This window comes from Microtus oregoni, unplaced genomic scaffold (assembly GCF_018167655.1).
Source record: "Microtus oregoni isolate MIOR12 unplaced genomic scaffold, Mior012 000010F_ref0000083, whole genome shotgun sequence".
NCBI classification, from domain to species: Eukaryota; Metazoa; Chordata; class Mammalia; order Rodentia; family Cricetidae; genus Microtus; species Microtus oregoni.
In genome coordinates this window covers 39,080,293-39,094,825 of record NW_024543069.1, presented here as the reverse complement: position 1 = coordinate 39,094,825, position 14,533 = coordinate 39,080,293, and the positions used below count along the sequence as shown (strand labels likewise).

The window sequence follows — 14,533 nt, the reverse complement described above, 5'->3', positions numbered from 1 at the left end:
GGTCCAGGCTGTTTCTGCTTTCTCTCTACCACTGACTTCCTTTGCTTTAGTTTGTTGTTTTTACTGTTTTTTGTTGTAACAAAAGCTCCATGCATGCAGGAAACTTTGTTTTTCTATCTCTGACTTTCTGCATCCGTCTCTGTCATTTCTGTCTTCTCTGTCTCAGTTTGCTGTTTCTGCTCCCTCATACACAGAGAGACACAAATACACACAGAGACAGAGAGAAACAGAGAGAGAGAGACACACAGAGAGTCAGAGTCAGAGAGAGACACACAGTCAGAGACAGAGAGAGACACACAGAGTCAGAGACAGAGAGAGACACACAGTCAGAGACAGAGAGAGACACACAGTCAGAGACAGAGAGAGACACACAGAGTCAGAGAGAGACACACAGAGTCAGAGACAGAGACAGAGAGAAACAGAGAGAGACACACAGAGAGTCAGAGACAGAGAGACACACAGAGAGTCAGAGAGAGACACACAGTCAGAGACAGAGAGAGACACACAGATTCAGAGACAGAGAGAATCAGAGAGCAAAACAGAGGGGCAGAGAGAGACACAGAAAGAAAAACCTGGTGAACTTCTGGTGAATGTCTTCCCTAAACCCTGCCACTTCCTCTCTTGTTCCCCCTTTTCACTTTTACAGGTTTCTTTTATTTAGCATCTCCGTTCTCAGAGAAGCTCCCCACTGAGTGCTTCTCTACATGTAGTGGCGTATCTTTGCTTGTGTGCCTCCTCCATGGCTATAAACTCTACCATAGTTGGGGGAGATTGCCTTCCTACAGTCCTACTGATTGTCCACTGCCTAGCCCGTAGTGGATATTGACAGGAAGTGCTGAGTAAGCAAACTATGGCTCAACGAATGGGGCCTATAAAGAAAAGTTAACAGGATGGAGAATGGATGAAAACCAAAGTGGGCACCTGGGCACATCCACCATCTAACAGGAAGTTCTCCTTTTAGTGGCCACGCTCAATTGGGCCATGTGTCTAAAATCAAAATTACCCACAAGACGGCTTTTCAACAGGCGCACAGATCAGAGCACATCTGCTTTCTTCATATCAGACTCTGTCAGCTTCAGTTCAGCAGAGTCTAAATCCGCTCACTGGAGAAGCAGAGCTCTGGGATGGAGAAGTAGGTTATGATGGGTTTTCCCTGGCCAGTTTGCTGTCTGCCCGCCCGGGCTGTGGTTATGTGCTCTCCATTCCCTCCATTTCAGTAATATGTTATCTCAGCCTTCCCTGCCTCGGATGCACTGTCTCTCAACAGCTCTTTTGATTCATTCCAGCAGAGAAGTGGCTCCTCTTCTGCTCTATTTTTACATCTTAAAAGCAAATAGTTACCTTGAGTTGTCTAAACACGGCCTCACAGACTGTTCCCAGGCAGCACACAGGATCAAATAAATCACTCGGAAGCAAAGTTAAACCGATCATCAGTCATTCTCACAGGGAGGGAAAAAAAATGCACTAATTCTTTTAGAATTTTGCCTCAAAATTTTTCCTTTCAGTTTCCTGTTCTGTTTTTTTTTCCCCCTCCTTCTTCTGATTGCTTCATTTGGAATATATCTGGAGATGAAAATCGTGCAAAGGCCAGAAGCACAACCCCTCGGGAAGCCTGGCTGTGATTTGGTCCTGACCCAACCGGAGGGGAGGGTGGGTGTGGAGGTGGTGCCCCTGTGTGGAGGCCAGAGTCCTCAGGAAAAAAAAATAAAGTTCTGCCTACTTATGTCCTATAGGCCATTAGAGGGCACCAGATCTCATTAGGGATGGTTGTGAGCCACCATATAGTTGCTGGGAATTGAACTCAGGAAGAGCAGTCAGAGCTCTTAACCTCTGAGCCACCGCTCCAGCCCCCTCAGGGCCTTGTTTTATTGAGGTTTGTTGTTACTTTCACCTGGTGCTCACTGAGCAGGCCTGGCTGTGTGGTCAGATGGTCCGGCTTGTCTCCACCTCCCCAGTGTGGGAATGGCAGGGACAGGGGACTCTATCAGTTTGTTTCTACACAAATCCTCCTGCTGACACGGCAATCACTTTACCAACTGAACCGCCTCCCCAGTCCTTATTCTGAAGGTTCTTCAGGTGGTCCGAAGTCTTCAGCTGTCTGTTCAAAACCAGCTCAGAACACGCAGGTGACCTCTTAAGTAATCAACCCTCCTACCTTCTGCAGCCAGAGGCAGAGTGAGCCCCTCAGGGGATGCCAAGCAAGAGTCCATATTTTCACTTGAATCACTACTAAGAGTTTCACTAGGAAAGACACTTAACTTTCAGGATAAGGGTTTAGACCTGGATGGAAGTGGGTGGTCCTTGGACTTCCCACAGGGCAGGGAACCCTGATTGCTCTTTGGGCTGATGAGGGAGGGGGACTTATTTGGGGGAGGGGGAAGGAAATGGGAGGTGGTGGCCGGGAAGAGACAGAAATCTTTAATAAATAAATAAATAAATAAACCAAATATACTCTACGGCACACACACATGTACATAATTTTTAAGTGAATAAATTCTTAAAATGATACAGAAAAAACAAAGAGTCAGTACTCGGGAGGCAGAGGCAGGCTGTTCTCTGTGAGTTCGAGACCAGCCTGGTCTACAAGAGCTAGTTCCAGGACAGGCTCCAAAACCACAGAGAAACCCTGTCTCGAAAAACCAAAAAAAAAAAAAAAAAAAAAAAAAAAAAAAGAGAGTCAGGAACTTGACTTTTCCCTCGGAAAAAACTGAATGAAAGAGGAATGAAAAGCTCTGATCTACAATCCCACTGAAATTCCCGACACACACTGTCATGGGGCTTTATTTTGAACATTTTCCAAATCCGGTCCTCTTTTTGAAAGAATCTTATTTAGGGAGTGGAGAGATGGCTCAGCAGTTAAAAACACACGCTGAGCTCCCAGGCTTGGTCCCCAGCACACATGTCAGGCAGCTTGCTGTCACTGGGGCTGCCAGCTCCAAGGGACCCGATACCTCTGGACCTCTACCCACACAGACACACTAACATACACAGTTCAAAGGAAGCCGGTGTGGGTGGATTTTGCAAATGATTCCCAATCACTGAGACGCTTAGAAGTCTTGTCTAGGAACTAACAGGCACCAGACACTTGCAGACTTGCCTTCCCCCTTCAGAAGAGCCCTGTTTACTCCACAGCACACAGAGGGGATTCTGTGGAATTAAGATTTATGTGGTTTGTAGAATCCTAAATCCCTGGCTGTATGCATGGCCTGGTAAATACAGATAAAACATTTATCTGTTTTCTCTATAGCTTTACTCAGGGAAGAAGGTGAAGAGGAATGAGTATATTGATCATGTTATTTTAAAGAAATCTTAAAGTCATATATATATACATATATTCTTAATGCAATTCTCTTCACCTGGGAGTTTATAAAAACAGTGTTCCAGCTCTCAATAAGTCTATAATAAGTTAATTACTGGCTTAAAAATTACACTTTAAGCCTGGTACAGCGATGGCTCTGTGGGTATTTGCCTTTCAAGTATCAGGATCTGAATTCAGGTGAGCAGAGCCCATGCACACCCAGGTACAGTAGTGTGTGTCTGTAATATCAGCAGTCCCCTGTGACAGAGACAGGAGACTCTCCAGAAACTACCAGGCCAGCAAGCCTGGCTCGTGCAGCCATAAACCACAAGACACCTGTCTCAAAGGAGGTGGAAGGGAAGGGCCAACTGCCAAGGCACTCCTCTGGTCTCCTCAAGTATATGGTTGTATGCGTGTCTCCACAGTCACAGATATGAACACATATGCAAAGATAAAGAGATAAAAAGTATACTTTAATTTTTTAGTCTTACGAGCTTAACTATTCCTCTCACCCCAGTTTACCAAAGGGGATACAAACTGAAAATGAGCTTCCAGGTCTAAAACCTTTTCCAGGCTTTGCTTCCCACTCAAGAAGAACACCAAAGTGTCAGGGAATCTGCATGTGGGTTCATCTGACATCTCCCCTATTTTGTATGCATGCCAGCAAATCTAAATTGTAGTTTACCTGCCTGGCATTGCAACCGTCTTCTTTACTGAAGTATTCCCTCTCCTGCTGCTACACTGAAATTCTCATCTATGCTCTATTGCTACCCTGGCTTTGATGAGGAACAGGCTAGGGTGGTTGCTGTGTGAACTGTCAGCACTGAAAGCAAGATCCCACCATGTGCCTTACAGAGATAAGGGTAGCCAACAACCATGGACCAACAGCAGGAGCAAGAGAGAAGGAGCTGTCTTGGGGGTGGGGGATGCATTTGCCTTGGCCTGGGAATGGAAACAGAAGAGGCAAGAAGACAAGCAGAGAGGAGGTTGTAGGTCTAGGTTCACACGTAAAAATATGTCACTCAACAATCTATTGCCGAGGTATGGGAGTCATCTGTCCTTACGTCCAGCCAGATAAAGAGACATCAAGTATAGACTAATAATCATGGATTCATTCAAGAAACATGGAAGGTCCTGCTGACTGACTGAGGAAAGAGGAGAACTCCTGTACCAAAGTCCATGGGGTCAGGTTGCAATTATGTAAAGGCGTTCTGGAAACCTTGTAAAGATCTTTTAAAAGTCAACCCATAAGATTCCATGAAATTTTTACAATGGTGTATTCATATGTTGGGATTATACAGTTAGAACTGGTTGTTGTTACAAAGGTGGGTTTGACCTCAAGGTCCAAATCAGGAGCAGAAGGAGAGAGAGCACGAGCAAGGAACTCAGGACCGCAAGGGGTGCACCCACACACTGAGACAATGGGGATGTTCTACTGGGAACTCACCAAGGCCAGCTGGCCTGGGTCTGGAAAAGCCTGGGATAAAACCAGACTCTCTGAACATAGCGGCCAATGAGGACAACTGAGAACTCAAGAACAATGGCAATGGGTTTCTGATCCTACTGCACGCACGCACTGGCTTTGTGGGAGCCTAGGCAGTTTGGATGCTCAACTTACTAGACCTGGATGGAGGTGGGGGTTCCTTGGACTTCCCAAAGGACAGGGAACCCTGATTGCTTTTTGGGCTGAGGGGGGGGGACTTAATTGGGGGAGGGGGAAGGAAATGGGAGGCGGTGGCGGGGGAAGAGACAGAAATCTTTAATAAATAAATAAATTAAAAAAAACAACAAAAAACAAAGGTGGGTTTGAGTTAAAGGAAACAATCCCAAAGCATTAGCTTTAAAATACAGCTTCAGACTCGCAGAATTTGGTTTCACAGCACAAGAAGTCACTGCCGACTAGAGAGGGGAGTGTCTACCTCCGCCAGAGTCAGCACGGGAGAGTTGCTCAGTGGTTTAAGTAAAACACCCTTGCTAGATCTGTGATAATTGGTAAGGTCACCTGCCAATTGCATGTATGTTGGTCTTTGACCTCACATAGTGTCATGGATAGCATCAGGTCATATGACATCATTTTGTGTCATAGTGCCTCCACCTGGACATTTTCTTAGGGAGCCAGTCCTTGCAGTCACAGGCAGAGCAAAGATACAAGAAACATTGAAGTCAGAGCCTAGGGTGCTTGGCTGAAATTTTGTCTTAGGTACTTGGGTTTATAAAACTGATTTTGGCCTTTCAGAGAGATGGACTTTTGCCTTGTCTTTTCTTCATGGCTGCTTCTCTCTTTGGGGCCTGATAAAAAATAAACAAAGCTCACCCATTTCAGCAGGGTCTGTCCCTGGTCGTGGCCTGATGTTTCACAGCCATGAACTCCTGTGTGATACCTGGATGCTAATGACTCGCGTGCTGCCTACTGAATGGATGTAGAGGCGCGCAATAGCAAGGAGACGCACTTCTGCACAGGTAGCTCTGGAGAGAGGGGAGGATATTTGCCCAGTGGGCACCAAGCCCTGAGTTCAAGCTGCAGCATCAAGCAATGTGACCAAAATCATAACAAAATGAGAACCCATGGAAGTGTTGCTGTTCCTGTTTGTTTTGTTTTATTTTGTTTTGTTTTGGATACAGAAACTCACTGTGCAGCCCTGGCGCACCTGGAGCCTGACAGAATGGGAAGGCTTCCAGGCTCCAGTGAGTTCTACCTTCCTCTGCTTCCTCATTGCTGGCACTAAACGGACATAAAGTATATTTTTTTAAACAACATTTCCATGTGTATTTTATATGTATAATTAATGTTTGTGATATCATATCGGATCACAATAGGTAGTGTGTACTACGTGTTTAATCTTCGCCAGGCACAGTCTTGACACATAATCATTAATACCCCATGAGTTCTGAACTTGTGCTGTCTGCATTTCTGTTGAGGAGACAGGGGCTCAGGAGGCTGGCAGCAGAGGGCAGGCGGGCAGACCTGGGATTCAGAGTAAGGTCTTCACAAAGGCTAAGCTGTTTCCCACTGTTTCATCACACTAGTTTGCACATCTGCACCCACTGAAATTAGCTCCTGAAAACTGGAGTGTACTTTGGCCAAGGAAAGAAATACTGCTCATATTGTTCATAGAAGGAAAAAGTGATTCTTAAGTTCCATGAAAAATTCTCTAATCATGGTAGCCTTTAGCCACTCATTACATTAAAGGGGCTAGCCTCATCTATTTACCGGAGGCTACAGGGCTGAAAAGAGAGTAAATGAGCGTTTTCGAGCCCTGGGCCTCAGTTGACTGAGCTTTTTCTGTATCTTACTTTCCTCCTCTGTTCAATGGAAAGAGCCACATCTACAGCTAGGCCATGGTGTAGCCCTCAAAGGCAACAATAACAGAAACGTTTCTTAAAGTTCTATGCTCCCGGCATTCTGGTGGAGAAGGGGGGCATACGTGATCGTCTTTAATCTCCAGCCTAGATATATGTATTTTCATCACCAAATGCAACAAGGAAACTGAAGCTCATTAAGAGTTAAAACTTTCCCCAAGAAAAAAGAAAAGAGTTCCTGTTCTTGGGTGCTGTGTCACTAGCACATACCTTTCCAGGCTCTTGTAGACATAGTAGCCACCATCTCTTCTTTGTGCTTTGGGCAATAAGGTAATGTATTGTGATGTATTTAGTGGAGAATATATACTTTATACATAGGAGGAGACCACTGTTAAAGAGACCTCTTGGATAAGGGGAGAATGTGACTTAATAACACACCACAGTTGTTGGATATAACTGGTTGATTCCCAGTATCCTAGATTCTCCTAGAACCTTCTAATGTGTCTTTCTATTCCTTCCAGGATCAACATAGGAAAGCAGAGGAAAGATGGGGGCATTTTACAGTCATAGTCATTTGTAGGAGACATGCTGTGTTCTTTTGAATGTTTGGATAAGAGCAAATTCAGACAAATTGAATTTATATTTCTTTTGACATAGATTGGGATCGGAGAAGTGGTCCCCTCCTATGCAGAGAGAAGGAAGAAAATCCTCTTAGTAAATCTCCTTGGCTTATTCAAGGTATTTGGTATCTCTCTGTAAAACATAACAGGATGTTAAGGTGCAGAGTTTAGTCCCCAAGGTTGAAAATAATGAGTGCTTGGGATCTAACATGACAGTGGATTTTGATGAGGAAAAACATTTAACTCCTACATTGGGCGACAGGTTCAACCACGGGGCCATAGCCTAGGGAGTGCCTACTTCATAAGAAGGCTCCTAACAGAGACCTAAAGCAGTGAGGCTCGGGACTAAGAGGGTTTTCTAGGGAAGGGCACGGTGGTGGTGGTGGGGGGACAAAGGCTGTAAGATCTGGGTGTGGGTGGGTCTGAGGATTCCCCCTGCAGCCACCATGGCTACAGTGGATTGGGAATAGTGAAGGAAGAGCTGGACTTGTGGTCCCTGCAAGATTTGGACTGCAACCTGCAGGCAGATGGGTAAGCAGAGGAGGGAGGCTTTTGAGTAAGAGATATTGTTAAATTTCAGTTGGGATACAACACTGGTTTGGGAGACAGGATTGAATGCGAACAGAAGGAAGGAGAGGAAGAGATCAGTTGTGAAAAAAGTCCACTAATTTTGGGGAGTTGACAAAAGGCCACGGAACAAACAATGATAGAATTAGGTCTACACTGAAGGGGTGGGCAGCGGGTCTAGGCACTATGGCCTGTGAGGGGACGCGGGGATTCAAAGACTTCCAGAGTTTGCTTCTGTGAAAACAGAACAGTGGAGTCTCCAGTGACATGGGAAGGTGGTCTCAGGAGGAATCCAGAAATATGACTTAGAACACAGTAAGTGAGGCGGCTATAAGATGTTTAAGGAGCTGGTCTGCAGGGAGTTAGCTATGTCAGTAGGGGGTCTAGGTTAGGCCCCAGAATGTGTGAGCTGTGTGTCCATGGATAGTCTTAAAAGACTCCAGACAGGACTTGACATATGTGGAGCTTAAATACAGATAAAGAAGAGATTTATAGTTAATCCGTGAAACACTCAAACATTTTAAGATTTAGCAGAGAATGAAGAAAAGAATTTGAAAATGACCTCCATTAAGAACTAAGTGAAAGGGCTGGAATGATAGGTTGGTGGTTGAGTGCTTGCTGCTCTCAGGGAGGACTTGCCTGAACTGCTTTCCCAGAATTCAGTTCCAGCAATTCCCAACTGCCTGTCTCTCCAGCTGCTGGGGAGTCCCATGCCTCTGATATCTGTGGGCCCCTGAACTCCATCACATGCCCACATACAGACATATACACTTAATTGAAGATAAGAAAACCCTGAAAAATGAATAGAATTTTACACACACACACACACACACACACACACACACACACACCCCTCCTCCTCTCTAGACAAGCTCTGTAAAGACAAGGGAGTCAGTATTTCAGAGAGGTTAATGCTGAGCTCCTCAAGGAGTATTAAAAAGCCAAAAACCCAAGGAGCCTTGGCAGAGATACTTCACCTGCACTGTCTTGCTTGCCCAAACAAATGATTCTGGAATTTTAGATGAAGACATAGTTGGTGCCGTGAAGTAAGCTAGGAGGTGAAATGGCAGCGTGGATGGAAAGGAGACGTGGGTGGGCTTTAGGACACGTGTCCTGTTGTAGGGGAAGGGCCTGACCAATGAAAGTAACATGCAAACAGAAGGAACTCCTACACCAGTATCCTGTGACCATTGGGATAACACTTCCCACAAAACATCTTAGAAAGTACAAAAATGCATGCACCATACCGAGAAAGCTGCTGCTGCTGCTCCTTTGGTGTACATTTTTTTTCTATCTTTTCAAACACACATGCATTCTTAGAATTAGAGTTATATTGCATCCCTATATTGTAAGCTGAACTGTATTGCGCAGTTGCACATATGCTCTTGTAATCAAGGCTGTGTTGCAGATATATTATGGTGGTTTACTTTTCTTCTTGATCCTACAGAAGGGATTTGGAGGAGGAAGAATTTTTTACTATTATTATTTCCAAGAGAAGAGAGATCTGGAAGAGAAGGTGGTGTCGGTGTGAGAAATATCACTTCTAGTAGATACAGACAGAGTGGAGGCTGCATGCCTAGACCAGGTATAGACCAGAGGGACTGAAAAGAAAGATGGCTGTAGGTTCTTGGTACCTTGGTCACTGAGACGGTGGGTTCTTGCCAGGAGGACTGAGATAACAAGACTGACAGATGCCTTGTTTGTTTTTTATATCTGGGAGGATGCCTGGCATACTTCCTGTATAGCTGGAGGAGGTTTTGTTTTGCATTAACTGGATGGAGCAGAAACTGAAAGGGAAAGATGATGGGGGACTCTCTGGCTGGTGCCTACCGACATCATAAATGGGCAGTGGATTTAATTTGTCACACAAAGTAGACTGATCAAGTAAGTAAATTACTCAGCTCACCTTTCCTCATAGCTGACAAAAATAAAACCCAAGTCACCCTGTTTCCTCCTGGTTTACATTTTCATGAGGTACAATCCCGACGGACACATACCAACCAGAGTTAACGTAAGGACTTTCCCTACAAATCTGTGCACAGTGTGGAAATCATTTTAGTTTATCAGTGAAGTGTTCGAGCAAAACTAGAAGAAAATCGTCCCTCCACTGTTGCTTTCATGGCATCAATTGTCCTTCAAAGAAATCCTTGATACAATCAGATTTAGGTAAAATTGGTTAGACTCAAGTCACGAAAAGTCTTTTTAAAGTCCAGGAAAACAGCAGCCCCTGCCTGCTAACTTCTGTGACATAATCTGTGCTTATGAAGCCTGAGCTCTGTCTTTTTCTCGGTATAGAGTCTTCACTGGAGACCTCAACTGGCTAGAGACGGGGACTTCACAAGGTCAAGGTCATGCCCTCCACTAGCCACAGAGAAGCACAAACTACATCTTAGCTCTGAATCTTACTAAGAAATCCAGTTATTCATAGTCACGTGTTCCAGGTCACTTAAAGAGCAGCTAGGACTGGTAGCTGGTTCAGTAAACTGCCCTGAGGAACAGACACACAACTTCAAGCCCAGAGGTGTCTCAGCCATGGGAAAATGATCCCGAGTTTGTGTGTAATGTGTACACAGGAGCTCAAAACACAGGCATCCCACTTAACCTTATCTCCAGGATTTATATTTAGCTGAAAACGAACATACTGTAATTGTCCTTAACACTTATTTTTAATTTATGCTGCATTATACAGATGTTCTAGACCAGTGGAGAACCTCGCACTCTTTATAAATATGAACATTTGAAGCTTCTTTGGTGTTCATCGTAAATAAATCCACGCATTGTAACTCGGAGTTTCGGAGGTTTTGCTTGTTTGCTTGTCTTCTGGATAGGAAGCATTATCTATCAGCGAGGAGCGAGTGAAGTCCACAGGGAAAGGACGCACCAGAGCAGAGGAACACACTCACTTTGTCCCCGCCACTTCACACTGAGGGTCACAGGCAATGACAGAACTAAACTGGCACCACAGATCAAATTGCGGAAACCTGGGTTTCGGAGCAGGGTAGTTTTGCCTGTAAAATCTCAGCGGGTGGTTCCTACAGCCCCCTCTCACAGAGCTTCCCAGATCCCATCTGAAGTGCAGGGAGCTGTAGTTCCTTGCCAAATCAGCTCATGACCTCCTCCTCCCTGACTGTGGAACCCACCTACCCTTCTCATCTTCAAGGAGAATTATGCTTTTATGCTGCTCATTAAGGAAATAAAAGGTCAAGCCCTTAACCTCTAATAAATCCCCATTTCCATCTGCGATCCAGCAGCTGTTAAAAGGCAAGACAGGAATCGAGAGAGAAAAAGCCCCTTCTTCGGTCCCCAACTCCAGGTCTGTTTTTAGCAAAGCCATTAAGAGGAACGGAATGGTGTGGATCAGCTTTTCAACATGCAAGATGGACGGAGGAAACCAGTTTTCTCTTGTAGTAGATTATGGGGGGGAAATCCATCACTATCTCCAAATTACCCTCTGACCACCAACGCACATTGACTTCAGGAAAAAAAAAATATTTACCTAACAGGTTTCAAGTTCAGCACGGCTTCCTCGTCTATTTTTCTTGGATCTCTCTGCCTCCCACCCACCAAAGTCTTCTCTCAATGCCCCCTCCCCAGCCTATCTGGCACCACTGGTAAGAAATGAACTGTTTTCTCCATGACCTCTAAGCCTTCTATTCCACGAGAAGCAACGTGGAGTGCACACTCAGCAGGCTCCAAGAGAGCCGGGAACCAGTCTGTCCGCGAGGCTTTCCAGCCATAAAACCTCACACTGCCCACTGTGTTTTGCGTTTAGGTCAACGTGGAGCCCCCACGCCGACTCAGCCTCTCTCCGTCGCACCTGGCTGCCTGCTATCGCTGACCCACACAGCACCCCAGCGCCGATCAAACAACAAAAAGCACCAAACAGCAACAGATTCCTTTGTTTTCCATGCAAATCCTACCTCCGGTAGTTGTCACATCTTCTTCAAAAGCCACGCTTAATTTTTAATGAGAGCGATCCCGTGCCGTCCTCCGCACAGCCTCCCGTACTCATCTTTACCCTTCGTGCTGGCAGCCTTTCTGGACCATTGATGTCACACCCTCGCTAACTCATGGCTTTAATACTCCTCGCTCAAAATGTCTGCAAGAGTTTGGAAGGACAATAGGAGTGACGGGCACGCTAGACAGCCATGCTTAAGATTAGTTCTCTGAAGCTCTGTGGAAGCCGGTTCAGACTGTTTTTTAAAAGCGGGCAGGAGGTAGGATTTATTAGCCTATGACAGGCATGCTGCTTCTGTTTTTATTAAATACTGTAATAGGCTGTCTGTTAGCATCGCTGTGATAGGTCCAGCATTTCTTCCCACTGCTTTCGAATTTTCAGACTGAAAAGGGAGCCAGTTTGATCTGACTTCCCTCACTTCGACACCACCCTGCCCTATGGGGTCAGATTTCCAAATCCTCTAACTTCGGAAGAGCTCCCGCCTGTAAATAAGGGAGCGTGAACTCAGGAGTAAATACCTTTGCAATCCCCAAGAGATCCTTTCACTCCCAGCAAGGGACTTTTGCTCTCTCAAGTTGGAGAAAGAAGCTATTTCTGGAGCTAGGTGAGAGCGTCCTTTGGAACAGGGAAAGCTGTCATGGGTGACTGAAGTTGCCTTATGGTATGTACTTACTCAAAGTCTCAAATGATGTATCAGTTGGATAGAGCACGCATCAGTAAACAGATTAACTCATTATGGCAGTGGGCTGCGAAGCTCCTTGTTCCAGTTGGAGGTCATCCTTTTTCCTGCGTTACTATCTATATGGGCAGAATGAAAGGTGGGTACAGGGGCTCCGGACCAGTGCACTGCTTTGATGCTGTTTGTTTGCACAATCATGACTATGGATGCAAGCATCACTGTGAAAAGTATTCTTCCACAGGAACACACAGAACACAAACAAAACACACACACACAAGCAAAAGTTCCTGGTAGAGAATGTTTTAATGCTCCACCCACCTAGGTTTAGTCTTTTTTTGTCTGTTTTTCTTTCTCCTCTCTTGCTACCTCGGAACCACAGTTATATAGTAGTTACTATGGAAACTGAGTGGTCAGCTCCGAGGGAGGGGCTTAGAGAACAGCAGATGCAATATGGATGGGAATGTTCTATGTTTGACTGTGGAAGAGAAATCGAGCAGTAGGCAACAAACAACATAAGCCCACTTCCATGGCCCTCTGGAGCAGCACCTCAAGGCGAGTGATTGTAAGTCACCGTAGTTTAATTATAGGCATTTTTTTGCTGTTTGGAAGTATTGCATTGAGCAGACCCATATCCTATTCCATGCAATAACAGAACATCAGAATTGCTCTTTTATCTGCATAAAGATTTTGCTTTCATCTTTCTTTCTTTCTTTCTTCCTTTCTTTCTTTCCCAAGCTCCTGGATGTTGGTTTGAATAAGCCCTGATTGTATTTGAATTTTAGTTATTGGACTGGTTTATAGTGTCTTTTCGGGAATAAAATGTGATTTGGTAGAAAAAAGACCCTCCTTGTATCACAAACCATAATCATATTTCATTCTAAGTGAGTGTTCTTACATGATTTCTCCGGGAGCTCATCCTGGTTTTGAATGTGCAATTTGAATTTTGAAAGCTAATCCTTCTACAACAGAAAGTAGACTCTCTCTCTCTCTCTCTCTCTCTCTCTCTCTCTCTCTCTCTTTGTTTTTTAGTTCTTTAGAAAGAAAAGAAACACTTTTGAAAAGAACTTTTGCTCATCACCTGGTCACCTAAGACAAAGCGCGTTCTACATGAGAAGTGTAATATTCACAGCTGTGAAGAGGAGAACTGAAGATTGTTGTCATCAGTGTCTGAGTCTTACAGTAATTGGAGCAATTCACACCTTACACAAAACACAGCTCTCACCTCAAATGGAATAAGAGGTTATTCTGAAGACAAATTTGAATCACTAAAGCCTTGGAAACATGGAGCTAGGTTACCCCAGGTTCCACATTCCCATATGGAAGCAGCTTCTTGGAGTTAGAACAAATCCAGTTATTAGTCATAAGGTCTTAAAAATACGTTGGTGGGGACATCAGAGAGGCAGTTACAGAAAGATGGGGAAATCTCTCTTGTTTCCTAGGATGCTATCTGATAACAGTCTAAACTTTTGGTTTGGTAGCTAGGCCAAGATAAAATATAATTTTGTCAGAACCTGCAGCATTCTAACCTTTCCACATCCCTGAAGTTCTGATCCGGCCCTCAGTCTTTGAGGACTCGGCTTCTTTCCAGGCACTCTCGCTCACCATCCGATGAGAGGGCACAACAATTATGGAATGAAATTGTTAGTAGGGAATTTTTTAGGATTTGGTGGAAACTTGTTTCCCGTTTTTTTTTTTGTTTGTTTGTTTTTTGTAAACAGGCAAGCATATCTCCCACCATTTGCAATGGGAGAAGGGTTATTTCAGTAAAAGAATATTTATGGTGTTCTTTTTTAAAATGATGGAGAAGTAATGTCATAATTTGCACACTCTAGACTTTTCTAGATGACAAGCTAAACACCATTGTAAGCAACATGTCTGTAGTTTGGAGAGAAGGGACAGAAGGAAAGAAGAGGGGAAGAAAGGAGGGCAGATAAGGTCCTCAGCCAAAAGGTGCTCCCATTGGACCCCCCTCCCCCAGTCCTCTGTGATAGGTCAGCAGCTACCCAGCTGTAGCATGCAGAAGGGAACTGGAGCAGGCAAGGATCTTAGGGGTGCTTTAGTGGTGCTATGTGGGTTGTCTGGATCTCTCTGAGGTGCAAGCATTCCCCTAA

The 14,533-nt window shown here is 44.8% G+C and overlaps 1 protein-coding gene across 1 annotated transcript in view; it reads right to left on the bottom strand.

Moving 5' to 3' along the window:
* Kcnmb2 (potassium calcium-activated channel subfamily M regulatory beta subunit 2) overlaps nucleotides 1-11,969 on the bottom strand; it is a 257,987-nt gene extending 246,018 nt beyond the window's left edge. Inside the window, exon 1 of the mRNA XM_041659292.1 lies at nucleotides 11,706-11,969. The gene's annotated coding sequence lies outside the window, so the exon portion shown is untranslated. The remainder of the gene's footprint in view (nucleotides 1-11,705) is intronic.
* Nucleotides 11,970-14,533: the final 2,564 nt, after the last annotated feature.